This window comes from Silene latifolia, chromosome 2, assembly GCF_048544455.1.
Source record: "Silene latifolia isolate original U9 population chromosome 2, ASM4854445v1, whole genome shotgun sequence".
Lineage (NCBI taxonomy): Eukaryota > Viridiplantae > Streptophyta > Magnoliopsida > Caryophyllales > Caryophyllaceae > Silene > Silene latifolia.
The window spans coordinates 70764996-70781051 of NC_133527.1; positions in this window are offsets into that span (position 1 = coordinate 70764996).

The window sequence follows — 16056 nt, forward strand, 5'->3', positions numbered from 1 at the left end:
GCTTTACTTGTTATTTACAAGTATTAATAAAACGACAAATGTTAAGTTTTCCACTATTCCGTTATCATATTGTTCAATTTCTTTACCACAATTCATATACGATATCATTTCGATTTTTGATTCAAATCGCCATTAAAACATCGTAACTAAAGACAAATATGAATTTGCCTGTAAAACCTCATATGAACCATTGCTAAGGATCTCTTGTGAAGAGTATAGATAAAAGTTATTCGTGATCAAAAGGGTTTTTGATTCTTGACTAACATATCTACTTACAATGAAATGTTTCTCATATGCTTAATTGAGTAAGTACTTTGAAACGTTACATCATTTTGGTAACTAGATTTGTTTGAAATCAAAATTGACCAAAATACCGCAACCACTTCAATGAAAGTTTTAAGACTAAACAAACGAATGAAGAGTAGTCTTCATGAATTTCAATTTTGCTTCTCCTAGCAAAGACTCATTGAAATGAGTGGGAGCATTCTCTTAAACCGTTAAGAAAAGGATAATGTTTTAAAGAAGTAAAATTAGAATGGAATTGATACAAGGTAATGTTAAAAGTAAAGTTATTGAGAATAACGATACTTAACCTATCAATCCCGACCGATAAAGTTTCCATTGTCTTAATTGTTGGACGCTAGAAAGGAAACTACCCCAAATTATTGAAGAATCAACAAGTTAGTAATGGGACCTTCTTCTTTAAATGTTTATTTGATTGACATAAATTTTTCTAGTACTACTTCGTCAATATTAGAAACCGGTGGTGGTCTTCATCATTGTATTTGATACATAGGATGATTAGAATATGACGACTAGCAACAATGATGTTGAGAGATAGAGTCATTGTGTACTCAATCTAGTTTTTGGGTTTAGAGTTGTACTTAATTGTGACTATTAAGTGCATAAACTGTAAATAAGAATATTAACATGTTAAGATACAAAAGAGGTTTCACTTTTGTGACCCTATACACCATGATTTGATGTATGGCTAGCCCATTATCAAGGTGATTATATTCTAAACCAAACTAGAATGATATATCATGTAGATGATGCAAGACTCAAATTGGTAACCCAAGATTGAACCTTAGATTCTGGAATGATGAACGCAAAGAGTTATCGAGTACTCTTGAAACCATTAGATCTTATGGTATATGCGTATCTTGTATTCAAAGCAAGATGTCTTGTGCCTTTTGGTTGAAAAGGAGATCGAGGTTGTAAATCATTGATCCAAAATAGGTTGATCATTTTCTTTTACCAACGATTTAAGTTGGCGCTAATGTGTTCACTTAATAAGGTAAATAGAGAAATCTTTGAAGAAGTTCAAAGAGTTCAAGGAATCACGATTTAGTCGTGATGGGATTATCAAAGTGAAGACTTTGATATAAGCAAAATGAAATGTGATATAATATCACAAGTTAATCTCTCTTAACACACATTATGGGATAATGTGTGGTTGGATAAGAAATAAAACGCTATTCGATATGGTTTGGACTTCAATCAAGTTACTTTGAGTTACTTGATCCTTTTGGGGATTTTATCATTTTGTCTAAATTATTTTTCCACTAAATCTAAAACAAATCATATGAGATATGAAATGGTAGGGTACCATGTTTGTAAGTTTTCAAAAGAAAAAAATGCTCATTTTTCCTTACTATAATCACGAGTACAATGGGATTGTGGCTCGTGAAGCTGTCTTTCTAGAATACAAGGTTATTTCTAGAAGACAGAGTGGGAGAAATTATTCAAGAGCCACAAAGAATGTTATGTCGCAAGAAACTGGTCTTTCTTGGCTACTTGAGACGTTTTGTGTAAGACGTTGTTTCTTCAAAACCTAAGAGGTTAAAGTCATCACTTGTTGAAGATGATGAATTCATGTTACTTTTAAGAAAGTAAAGAGCTTACAACTTACAAAGAAATTGTTTGATTCAAGTTAATTACTTCTGGAAAGTAATAAACATATGAGTTACATGAGAGTGTTTAAGTCACAACTCAATACAAGGCTTAGAGCCATGAAAATCCGAAATAAATTCCAAGTGGAATTCTTGGATATCAGAGAGAGATATCAAAGCTTGATTGGTGGCAAAGGGTTTTGCACTAGTTGAAATGCTTAAGTCTATTCGGATATTCTAAGGAATTGTGTTTTATTATGAGATATATAGCAAGTGAATCCAAAAACCCACTTCTTCAAAGAAGAAATGTATTCGATACATATTATGAGTTTTTGCAATCCTAAGATAATGTGCAACTTAAGAGATGGTCTTGAGTAGGACATTAATGAGTTGGAATCAATGATTTGATCATGGTATAAAATTTTATCCGATAAGTCGAGAAGTTTTGTTTATACATGAAGTTTAGTGGGAGTTACGGAAATTTTAATAGTCTTATATGTGGATGACATATTGATCATTGCGAATGATTTAAGACTTTGGAGAAATATAGTACATCTTTAATATCCTGATTTATGGAGATAAATCTACATGATATTAATGTCAAATAAGGAGTCTTATGTTGATAATATTCATGACTAGTTCAATCGAATTGAACATATTTGATTGATTCCATTTGCTTCCGCTGCCGAATCAATTAAATAGGAAATGATGTATAACACTTCATATACTTTGAGTATGATGCATTATTTCAAATCGAATTTAAGTAATATTTACCAAGTAAGCCATAAAGATTACCCTTAAGTGCTTGCAGAAGCATTAAGGATGTAAAGCAAAGTGTTTTTGATGCAATTTTGTGTAAGGGTGTTACACAAATGACAATTGACAATTGAGATTGCACATGGTTTCCGACAAAACCATAATAAAAACACATCAGGATGGTTAAGATACCATTGTGGCTATGTTATTTAAGAAATAGATTTTCTAGAATCGTTCTAGGCAATAAAGAACTATGAGAAATATTTACAACGGAAATTGAGTACACTTGCACTTATGGGATGTGCAAGAGGGATGAGTCCCGCACACTGTGAAAACAGTGGGAGCTATTTTAAGGCAAGAAATCCTATGTCTAGATTGGATCTAGACACGTACTCAGAAAGTTTTTGTATTGCAAATGTATACATTACGAAAGGAAAACAAGTATGTAGCAAGGTTGCGCAGGGTGTTGCTAAAACCTACTTACAATGCCTATTCATAGGCATAACATAATGAGTCATGTCATTTCAATTGGATTGAGATGAACAACTACATACAAGATAAAATTAGATTATAGAATATGAAATAATAATCAGGCATTGACTATTCATATGTGATAATCGCATTTGTCGTTCGAGTTTTACTTTAAAACTCTTTTATTATTCTTTGTTACATCCAAACGGGTTGTATGACAATATTGAACCCCGTTAAAGTGAACCCGGATTAACATGGTATTCGCCCATAGTCACTTGTATGAGGTGACGTCTCGAATTGACTAGAGTGCGATGCGATTGATGGCAAGTTCAAGTGCCATAGAGTCATGTGAGATGACTAGTCGATCGATAAGGCAGATCAAGTTAGGAACACTTTGTCGGGCCTTATGACCGCTTATAGAGTTCTGGCAAATTTATATAGCCTGGTCGTGGCGAGAGCTACTATTGTATTCTAATGAGTCGATTCTTTTGACTATAGACTGTTCGCCTAAGGTGACACAATGTTAGATTAACTTTGATTTATGTTACTACGACCTTCGTAAATGGGGTCAAATGGTCATATTTTGGGTTATGACGGCTGTGGCTAGCCGAAGGGAATAGTGCGATAGGAATTGTCCACCTCCTTGTCAGGGATAAAACAATATCTCAGGGCCACTCGAGGAGTAATGAACTGGAAATGCGTGGCCACGCTCGGAAGGTATCTGTGGTAGATAACTCCGGTCAATCAGTTATTCTCCAGATCGAGAAAACCACTCTCGATATGATCACTTGCAAGTACGACCTGAAAGACAACTTGTATTGAGTGGGAGATAGTAATAGGACAAGAGAATTGGTGACGCACACTTGTCGAGGACAAGTGGGAGATTGTTGGAATAAGTGTCCTCCGACAATAATGCGATCACAATTGTCGATCATGATGATCACATGTTTAAATATCATTTTAAGAATACATATGGGATGTACTATTTTACAGTCAACTGGTCCACACATATCGGTAATAATTGTCTGACTAGAGTTTGACATTACTGTCGTGCGACGGTGGTGATCAGTTGATCCCCTTAGGTCATACCTATAGGGTGACGCTCTTAATTGATTATTTAATTAATCGTATGCCGATACGAGTTAATTAAATTGCTTAAAATTGACGGATGATTTTGTGAGTAAAGTTAACGTGTCCTATTGTAATTCGATTAAATTAGATACGGTCTAAGTAATCGAATTGTTTTATTACTTGGATAAAATTATTGTTTACGAAACAATTGAAATTGAAATTGAATGAATAATTTATTATAAATACAGGACGTTGTAATTTATAATTTGATAAACCGTTTTGATACAAGTAATTACGAATAACTAGTTGATTTTGTATATGACATATTTTATGAGTATGTTGATTTTTAATATGTTAAAAATACATTACAATTTCACATGTCAAGTAACATGTCACATATGTCACAATTGATTTATTTAAGTGTGCCGGAAAAAAAGGAGGGAGTATCTTAGCTTTATTAATACAAAAACATTTACTGCATTCTCATGAAGCCACTTCATCTACACATTTCCTAAGAAAAAAAATGAAAAACAAAATATAAAGAATAGAAATTGGGTAAAAATGTCAAAGCAACCTCACTTTCAACAAATACCCCCACGTAGGATCCGTACCAGTTAAGAAGATTTTTCTTTTTTTTATATATATTTTTTTCATCAAATCATTAATTTCCTTTTTAAAATCTCATATTTCACCATAGTTATGTGACGATAATTCTTAACATCAGTATCAACATCATCATAAAAAGCATCAGTCTTTAACATTGTTAATGGCTTCATATTTTTCAGTCAAAACATTACTATTACTCCATTGTTAATAGCTCCATTTTCAGTAAAAATAATTTCTAATCTGATTTGGACGTGTTTGGAGTTAATCAAACGTGGTGACAGTCAATTGCTTTGGGGTACAATATTTGATTTTATGATTACAAATTTTACCTGTGGGCTTTCTTTATCAAATTTCCCAATCAAACGAAATTCAATTTTGTATGTGCTTGCAATTCCCATGTTTTATACATATGTTAATAATTGTTATATTAATATCACAAATTATTTATCGAATTTTAAAGTGTTTTAATTGAAACTTATGCTTTAAATGTATATAGAGTAAGTCCCTTATTATGGAAAGTGGTGATTGAAGATAGTTATTTTAGTCGGGATTTTTGAAGTAAAATTACTTAATTTTTTGCTGTAAGAAAAAGGTGTAAAAAGTAAAAACCGTATTTAAAAATCGGTTTTGAGTAACAGGTTTTCAAGGTCTTAAACATCCGAGTACCCAATTCTCATTTGGGTTGCATCTGGTTCGTAAAAATGGCAATTTTGTAAATCAGGCCCCCGAACTGAATTTAGTAGCCGACTTAGGTACCCCGTACCCGGAGATCAAGCATGAGTGCATGACCGTACGTATATTCTTCATTATTGGTAAATCTACCTAAACATTATTTATACATATACACAAGACAAACGTTAAGAAGAACGCATACGTGCAAACTTCAAAGGGTTACGTTAGTACACAACTTTATATCCTCTTATGATATATAGTACAAGCTACCTCAGACCACTCTCTCCTATATTATCCTAACTTCAAGCATTTTTAAATACACAAATTCTTGTTTTAGACGGACACTTTTGGTCTTATTTGTCAGACGGATAAAATATTGCCATTTTTTAAGAAAATGTAACCAATTAATTCACAAAATGTTATGACTAGAGGTGTCATTTTTTACCCTGAAAATGATGTGAACAATAATGAGAACATGTTATCAAAAAATAACAACATTTTATTGTAAAATGATGACATGTTACCTGTCTTATTTCAGACCAAAAGCGTCTTAAGAAAAACGGACCGTTTTAAATAAAGCTCGGAATTCTCTATGTTCTTGATAGATTCATAAAACTTTATTGTTTTAAATTTTGTTTCACTTTTTCACATTCACTTCATTTCATTCTAATTTGAAATTAAACATATTTAGTTCATTAGTTCAAACTCTTATCCTTACTTATATAATAATTAAAGTCTACAACTACAATTATGATTTTTACCCTTGAATTACTTATTGAAATATTGAGTGAGTTGGTAGTGTTTAAATATCAATTTGTAAAATCTTAAGGTATGAAATTCGACTAAATGAAGCGGGTATATTTTTTAAATAATTGAAACACTTAAAATATGTACTGACTTTGAAAAACATATCCGTGCATTTTTACACGGGTTTAAAACTAGTTAGATTTATATTGTGTTTTTATTTTTAAGTGGAAAATACAATGATCAAATCCTACTTGTAGCCTTGCATGCCTATTTTTCTTGGGTAGAAAAACAAGCTCATGCATTGGCTCCTACTCCCTCCTCCAACCGGTTTTTCCAAGAGAAAAGAGAGAGCTTTTCCTCTATCAATTCATTCACTACTTCATCATATTTTTCTAGTGTAAAAAAATGAGATTACTCTCTACTTTTGTGAAAATTCTAGAGAAACAAAAGCTCACAAATTCCTCTCCTCTTAACCGAAATAGAGGAGAACAAAATAAATATTTTGGGTGATTTTTAAGCTAGATTAATAATATTACTAGTTCATAATATTATTAATTATTAAGAGTAACATCTTGGGTATATGCTTTTTGGAGAGGTTCTAATTTGAACCTTGTTCATCCATTATAAGGAAAGCTCAAGAACTAACAAGAAGGAGATCTTGTTGGTGCCCAAATGGCCGAAAATAAGATGGTGAGAAATAGATTTTTCCATCTCTTTTATTTTAGTTTGCATGCATAAGATCTAGAATTTATTTTATGACTAAATAAATTTGAACATATATGAATATGTAAATTAATGAGATTATATATTCCTAACAATAAAGCGATCCGGTCAAAAGCATTTTTACGTTACCGAGCGTGGCTTTCAAAAGACCGCTGCATGTCCACAGATTGGCTTGGCGTGCAGGTGGCCCGTCACTACGGACCGGCAGGCGGCATCGCGCCCGCAGACCGGCCTATGGCCCATGTCCACACTCTCCTTCTTCCTTCCCAATTCATTTGTATCTTTCAAAAACACAAACACACACCTTTTCTCCCACTTAAACCCTCAATCAACCCATTCAAAAACACCAATTTCTCAACAAAATTCACCATCATTCAAACAAAACTTGCTCAAAACATGATTAAATCACTCCTTTATCAACAAAAGACCATCTAAACATCAATTTCCTCACAAATTGAATCAATTTTCTAGGGTTTGGGCAAAAATTCGAAAATTCTAAATTGATTGAGGAATTGATTGAAGTTTGAGGAAGCAAGGAACATTCAAGCAAAATCTTGGTTTGTTGATACCAATTTGCGAAGGAAAATACAATGGCAAGGACCAAAGGCGGAACCAAGGCACCCAAGACTCCAATACAACATTCTTCAACTATTGCTTGATCGGTGACTTGAGATTGATAATGGGAAACATGGAGCGGCCTTCATTGTAAACGGCAGCTTGGTAACGAGGCTAGGTAAGCACTTTAACTCAAATTTCAACAAATATAACACCTACAAACTGGTTAAAGGGAGCAACCTCCTTGATATGAGCACTATGATCAACAAATTCCACTGGGTCAAGAATGACATTCTTGACAACAAATATGAGTGGCTCATCAAAGAAGCTAAGTCCTTTTCTTGCCTAGCAAGATTTTCCGCATCTCCGTCCGTAGCCCAAACTACCAATTGACCGTCTCCGAGGAAGCCGAAGTGATAATTAAACAACATAGGTAACCAATTGGAAAGCCTTCCTCCTCCTCCTCCGCCATTGTAACTCCACCATATCGGTTTGCCTACCAAGAATTCAAACCGAGTGGCTCTAATGTCATGGTAGGCAACGATTATTTGACCCAACTAATGCAACAAATGCATAAAGAAGCTCATAAAGACCGGGTGAATGCCTACCGTGCCCAATATCCACCCCTTCTACATCTAGCTCGGCAAGGACTTCTTGATCCTTCATGTCATTTGCCTAGTTGGGCGGATAGGGAGGTATTCTTCCGAAGTGCTTCTCAAGATGCCGAAATGGATAGTCGGGTGGCTAATGGAAATGAGGTTGTTGTTTTTGAAGACGGGGAAGGTAATGATTCATGCAAAGAAGAAGAAGAGCAAGGTTCAAGTTCCAAAATTGATGATGGAAATGGTGAATCCTCCGGGTCAATGGAGGTGGATGATGAAGAAGATAATAAAGAAATTGATGATGCAAGTGATGATGATGACGACAGCAATGATGCCGGTGATGAGGATGTCACAATGAGCGACAATTGAGGGTTGACAAGGCTATTTGGAGGATACCATATATGCGGGGTTGATTACTTGACTTCAACCTATTCCATTGTGAGTTTCCTACACCTCCTTTAGCTTTGTCTCTTTATCATGTTTTTAATCATTATCTTGAGTATTTGTTTTGAGTCTTAGCAACATTTAAAGGACTCCCACCTCGGTTCCATTGAGGTGTCTCATTTTGTTCCCAATTGAAAAATCCAAAAAGACAATTAGGATTCATGCATTGCATCCTTTCTTTGTGCATGAACTCCCCCTATTTTTACACTAGAAATAGTGTCATACTTGGTTTGGGGAAGTTCAAATTCAAGGGATGCGAGTTAATTTAAATTAGCTCTCCGAACAATAGAAATCATGCATCATATGGGGTAGAGTAGAATGCATCACTTATGTATATATGTCATATAGTTTGCATATTAGTGTAGAAATCATGCATTTTCATTTAGGTTGCATCGCATAATTTCCTATCATATTAGCCATTGAGGACAATGCCCATAATAGTGCGGGGATGTGAAATTCTAACTTAACGTCTGAAATTGAAAATGATAAAAATTGAAAAAAATTGAAAAAATTGAAAAAACACAAAAACATGTTCTTTCATTTCACAAAAACAAAAACCATAAAAATTTGAAAAATTTAAATCCAAAAACATGTTCATTCCTTTGTAGTATAGAATTGTATATTGTGTATATACTTGTGTTTGTTTGTCCTCTTATCACATTGGATCGACTACGCCACATCCGGGGCATGAGGAATATGAAGACCGCATGGTATGATCTTTCAAATTTCCTATTTCCTCTCTATGTTAATGACTATGTGGCTTTATTTTGGTTGATGCGATACAAACCAATGTGATATTAGGAGTTGCATGTAGTTTATATGGCATACTAGTTGATAGAAGCAGATACATTAGGTTGTATAAATGTTAGTCGCATCATAGCATGTAGTTGCATTTTAGGAAATTTTTTGTGAAAACATCTATTTGGGAAACTTGACAAGTGTATATAAGGCTCTTGTAGATACTTTTTTTTCTTGAGACTTTGCTCATTAGAATACCTCTAAAACACCCAAGGATGTGTCATGCTAGTATCCTTTGACCCATGGACTAAGGCCTGGTCAAGAGTACCTTGTGATGTGATGACTCATTGGCTACCGTTTATTCCAAGGTGACCCTTGAAACCATGCAACCATCTTCCACTTCTCTTATCCTTTTTGTCAACAAAAAGGGAATGGGCACAAAAATTATCAATTTGAGTTCAAGTACCAAAATAAAAAACAAGAAGTTTGCACAAATTTGCATCAAAGAAAAGAGGAGTACAAAAATAAGAACTCCTATGCTTCAAATAAAAGCACCCTAGTTACAAATTGGGGTGACTTTGAAAATGTTCAAAAACTGCAAAAGTTGAAAATTGTCAAGCATCAAATTGCCAAACATCAAAGAAATGACAAAGAAAATTGTTCTCAAAAATGTCAAATGCCACAAGAAATTGGGGGGGGGGGGGGGGGGGGGGGGGGGGGGAATAACAAAACCAAAAGCAAACTCCCACTATGAAACTCAAAAGTACATTGATCCCTTTTTCCATTGAACCCACTTTTGTGCATGGAAGAGAGGGGACGACCCTTCTTCTTGTCTAGACAAGAGGGCGAATTCCATGATCCTACAGTGTTTCTAACATCATAGGGAGTGTACTTTTGACAAAAGCATTTACCAATTGAGGACGAAGGTACCCTAGGTTGACACGACTTGGAGGTGATTTATTGGTATCCTCCTAGGCTTAGTAATTTGAAGAAACCATATCTATAATGGAGTGTGTACCCTTAGATTGCTTCCCTTCTAGATAATTTCTGCCACTTAGATGAGAAAAGTGGCTATTCTTTTGTATATGCATCCATTACTTGTTTTGTGTGCTTAATGCTTGGATGTATTGCCATTTCGGCAAGCCCCACCTTGCCTTGCAAGAAGGCACCCTAACTCATGGATGTCTTGTTGTGAGTTGAAGGGGCGGAGTGAGACCCGCTAATTGTCTCATATCGGCTATATTAGTAGGTTAGTCTAAATAAAGGATATAGTTTTAGTCACCTCTTTACTCGGGACGAGCAAAGGTTCGGTTTGGGGATGTTTGATGTGACTCATATTTGAGCACATTTAGTGCCCGAATTAACCTCATTCCCATGCTTTCTAGCATATATTAGGGTCATTTCTTATCTTTAGTTTCCCATTTCACATATTCTTTGAGGTTTTGTGTCCTTGGTAGGAGAGGATCGCTAACCTTGCATTTATGGAGCGAAATGGAGCTAAATGGATTACCTCTAATGACCAAGCATCAAAGACGAGACCGACACTAGAGGCCTAAGCAAATAAATGGGCAAAGATGAAAAAATCCTTGCATCCCCAACACAATCCCTGGGGATTGATAAGGAGCCAAATAAGAGAAGAATCGTGTGCCACGATCCGAGCGTCCCTGAGCATGATCTGAGCGTACCAGAGCACGATCCGAGCGTCCCGACTGCCAGCTCGAGCGTATATTCTTACAAGACAGGTCGTACTTCAGGTGAGGACCAGTGGATCCTGGTGGGAGTTGCAAGCATGATCCGCGCATGTCCCTCGGGAGTTGCAATTCCTCAAACTTCGCTTAGGGCCTTAATAGTCATTTAAGCCCTTAGTAACCTTAATCCTTCTACTTAATTTTAGAATAAATACCCCATTGTACTACCTAGATAGGCATCAATTCTTAATCAAGTTTTAATCAAGCATTAATCAATTCTTAATCATCTCTTAATTTAGTTGTAATATACATTTCAATATTAATTACATCTTAATCTTTCATTAATCTCTCAATTGTTCTTAGTTCTATTTGGGTAATTAGAAGATTATTTGGGTTTATTGGAGGATTGACAACCTTCCATCAATCATCAAGTACTTCTATTATTCTTTGCTTTATTATTTGGATCATCTCCCTAGGTATAATTCCTTTTTAACATTGTTTAATCATTGTTAATCACATCATTTACTCATCATATTTTGCTTTGTTTGTATGATTGACAACCTTATTAGCATGCTAAACTTGATCATGAGTGAGTAGTTCTTTAGCTAGGGTTAATGGGGAATTAGGGGAAATAAACATGGGAATTGATCTATGCCTAACCTAATATATTTTCTTAATTAATTTGCTTGTTTGTTGTGATTTCAACCTATGCACATGTTATGTTTGATGAAATGCGAGCCTATGAATCCTTGCATTTTTTACCCATCTCTTATCTTTTCAATGAGTCTTGTAAGACATAAACCAACTCGAGCCTCATTAGACAATGCATAGAAGTTTAATAGGAGGAGACTAAGTCGACTTGTAGGTGTTTTACAGTCTAGACGACTCGGCTCCGGGACCTAAATTTTCCTAGGGATTATATGATATACACTAACTCGATCCCATCACAACAATAAGTGCTTGCATCTATTTGGGAACATGTTTCTATAATCTATTTCCATAAATCCCCTATGAAACCATGACACCCTAGTGCTTTTAATCGATTGTTTACAACCACTTTATTTGTTTTACTTTGTTTTCATTAATCTTGTTGATTAGTTTAGACTACATCTCATGTCAACCCATAATATATGACACCCTAAGACATAGCTACTTGAAATTGAAATTCCTACATCAATACCCGTCCCTTGGGATCCGACCTTTACTTACCTCTTTACTAAGAGTAGTTTGTGAAGTTATAAATATTGTTTTGGTTGGTAGCTTTTGACGACGAGTTTTTAACCGGACCAATATGGATGTGTGTGGTCAAATAACAATCACAACCAGAGCAGATTATGACTACTTCATTACTTTTACCGACGATCTAGATGGATGTTGATGTCTCTACTTAATGAGGTATAAAGAGAAATCTTTGAAGGCTCAAAGACTTTTAATGAGATAGAAAACCAGTTAGATTATAAGATAAAAGACTCACGATCCGATCGTGGTGAGGAATATCTAAGTACTGACTTTAATTTTTCATCAAAGAAAGTGTGATATGGTATCACAAGTTAACTTTCCTAGCACACATTATTGGGTAAGGTGTTGTTGGAAGGAGAAATCGAACCCTATATGTTACGGTTTTGTTTTTGTCAAGTTAAATTGAGCAACTTGACTTTATTTGGGGTTTTACTATTTTTTCTGCTATGTTTCTCTAAATCAAATTACAATTAAAGCTCTCCATATGTGATGTATAGGTAGGTTACCTAATTTGTGAGTTATCCAAAGAAAACACGTAGCCATTAATCCTACAATTTTGACGAGAACAAAGTGTTTGTGGTTCGTGATGCTGTATTTCTTTAAAAGGAGTTTATGTCTAATAGACAGAGTGGGAGAAAATTTGAACTTAATGAAGTTAAGTTCAAGAGCCACAAACTAAGCATATGACGCAGGAACCTACAAGGTCAGGTTGAACTCATCACTCGTCGAAGGTGATGAAATCGTGTTTCTTTTAGAAAGTAATGAACCTGTAACTTACAAAGAGGTTGTTTCTAGTCCCAACTCTATGCAATGGCTTGGAGCCATGCAATCCAAAATGGATTCCATGCACTATAGTCAAGTAGAGGACCTGGAAAATTCACTTGAAGAAGTTGGACTTCCTTAGTGTATATAAATCTCTAAGATCTCAATCGGCTTAAATGAACATAAATTTGTTTGAAAAGCTAGATTGGTGGCAAAGGGTTTATACCATTTGCAATGCTTAGAACCATTCAAATTATCTTGCGATTGTCGCATTTCATAATTGTGTGATTTGGCAGTAGAATATTAATACCGCCTTGCTAAATAGAATTCTGGAGGAGGAAGTGTATTTGACACAACATAAGGTTTTTGTAGATCCTAACAATCCTAAGATAGTGTGCAAACATTAGAGGAAGTCTTAAGTAGGCATCAAGGAGTTGGAATCAGTGTTTTGATCATGCTATAAAAAATTTCTCGAAATGTCGAGGAATTATGTTTATACATGAAGTTTAGTGGGAGTAAGGTGGTCTTCTTAGTCTTATATGTGGATGACATATTAATCATTATGAATAATGAAAGACTTAGGAGAAAGCATAATACATCTTTGAGATATCCGGATTTAAGGAGATAGATCTAAATGGATGTAACACCCCCATTTATTCAGGAGCCTTTAGCTAGACATTCCCAAATAAATAGGACTGTTACCATCTCGGTTTCCCAAGGTAGTGAATAACAAAGTACAACAATACGAAAGTACTTTAAATTAAAACTTAGCGATTACATGTTTATTACAAATTAACCAACTAAAACATAATATAAAATATTTACAACTCGCAGTGGAAATAAATAAAGTGATATAATTATTCTATATGATCTAGACTTCAACTATGGTCCAAGTCGAGCTCTCATCCCAATGCTCCCGAGTCAGCTAATCTTTAGTACCTGTCAAATCTGCTCCCCATAAAACGGTTCACCACAGGTGTTCACGAATACACAGTCAACCGCGAGGTTGAGTATGAATAAATACTAACAACAAAAACATACGATAACAATCCAATTTCCAATTTACATTGCATTACCCCCTGACAACGTGCTCCTCCCCTTTTACTTAGCACACTAATCATCCCGCCAATCCCTGGTCGGGGCAGACTCAACCCGAAGGTGAGTAAACACACATTACATTACCAAAAGGTAATGTCTGCCTCAACATATAGTTGAGTAAATATCCACCAGATGGCCTGCAGACCAATCTGGGGCCTGCCTCGAGTAAATACGATAAATATCGTCTACCAGAATAAATCTGAAATACGTCACCCGAAGGCTCTTACCATGACGTCTGCCAATATAACCGCAATAATAGTCTACATCACCATGAAGGGATGTCTACCAGTATTAAACTGAATAACCAATGCAATAACAGTAACTCCATCATAACCAATCCAACCAACATATACAATATAACTTCTCCCTTCCAACAATTTCAATGATATCAACCAACACAATTCTCATATGATCAATTCACTTTAATATAAATCATCCAACAAACATTATCGAGTAAAAGTTGAGTAGGATTTATCCCTACCTGATAAGCAAATTCCAATTACGCAGCTCAAGCAATCCAATAAATAAAGCAATCCGATTATAATTCTTCACAATCGTCACCTAACATAAAATATTATAATTCAATTATTTATTAGTTATTCCATTTATTATATTAATTATTCAATTATATTCCAATTATATTAATTATACTAATTAATTCCCGTGTAAATTATTATTACGTAAAAACCAGTCTTAATAATTAAATAAGTCAACCCACAAGCAAATAACCAAAACACGACAACCCAACCTACCAATGACAAACCACGTGAAAACAAATCCACATAAACACATATTACACCTGACAAAACCGCATCCAACACCCATCCTTTAACCACCTATCACGCCACCGTCACTAACACCCAACCTGCCACGCCCTAACCTGCACCACGGCCAATCCCGACAACCACCCAACACCGGTTAAAACTCCCCTTGCAACTCGCACGTACACGCCCTAAACAATCGCCGAAAACCCGACACACAACAACTCAACTCAACCAATTCACAAACGTACCGCCACCGAGACCACCACTATGATCTATCTTGACCCACGGTGGTCCCACCACCTATTACAGCCACGCACGACAGGCCCATGACAACAGAAACAACACACAACTCGATAAAGCAACACATACCTGTTTAACCACCACACCCGACACCTCACCATACCAACCGCCACCTGAAACCACCCCAAAACTACCACCAGGACCGACTAACCGCCCCCAAACCAACCACCGAGGTCCGGTCTCAATACAGTCACGATATAGGGTATAAACCCGATTCTATTTATAATACAACCAACACGCACTCTTTCGTAATTCCGGCCATACACCACACAAACCATCAACTCCGACCACTAGTACACCACCACGTTGGTCGCCTCACGGCCTAGGTCGCAACCCACCCAAGCCCATGTCAAGTCAGGTCCGTTTATGGTTCTAAATTGGGTCGAAGTCCACTGCTCCCCTGTTTTAAACCCGCCTACACAGCCCTCGAAAACCCTTCTCTCACCGCCACCCTACGCCTTCCCTGACATCACCACCATGCTTAATCCAACCCTTGTAATCCCACGTACCACTTCCCAAGGTTTTGATCAGTTTCTAAGCGTCTTAAGATCGTCTCACATTCATCTTTATAAGAAAATAAAACGAGATTAGAATTGTTACCTTGAATTAATTAACGCTTGCTAATTCCGTCACCAATACTTTCTTAATCTCCCTCTCTCTCTTTAATGTAAATTTTCAGATTATAATTATAGGGAATATAACTTTAGGGTAGTCTTCTTATATAGGAGAAGGTATGAGAATCCTTTCCTTATTTGATAACTTGTTTTATGGCAAATCCTATTATTATTATTATTATTATTATTATTATTATTATTATTATTATTATTATTATTATTATTATTATTATTATTATTATTATTATTATTATTATTATTATTATTATTATTATTATTATTATTACAATTAATATTATAACGTAATTACCATT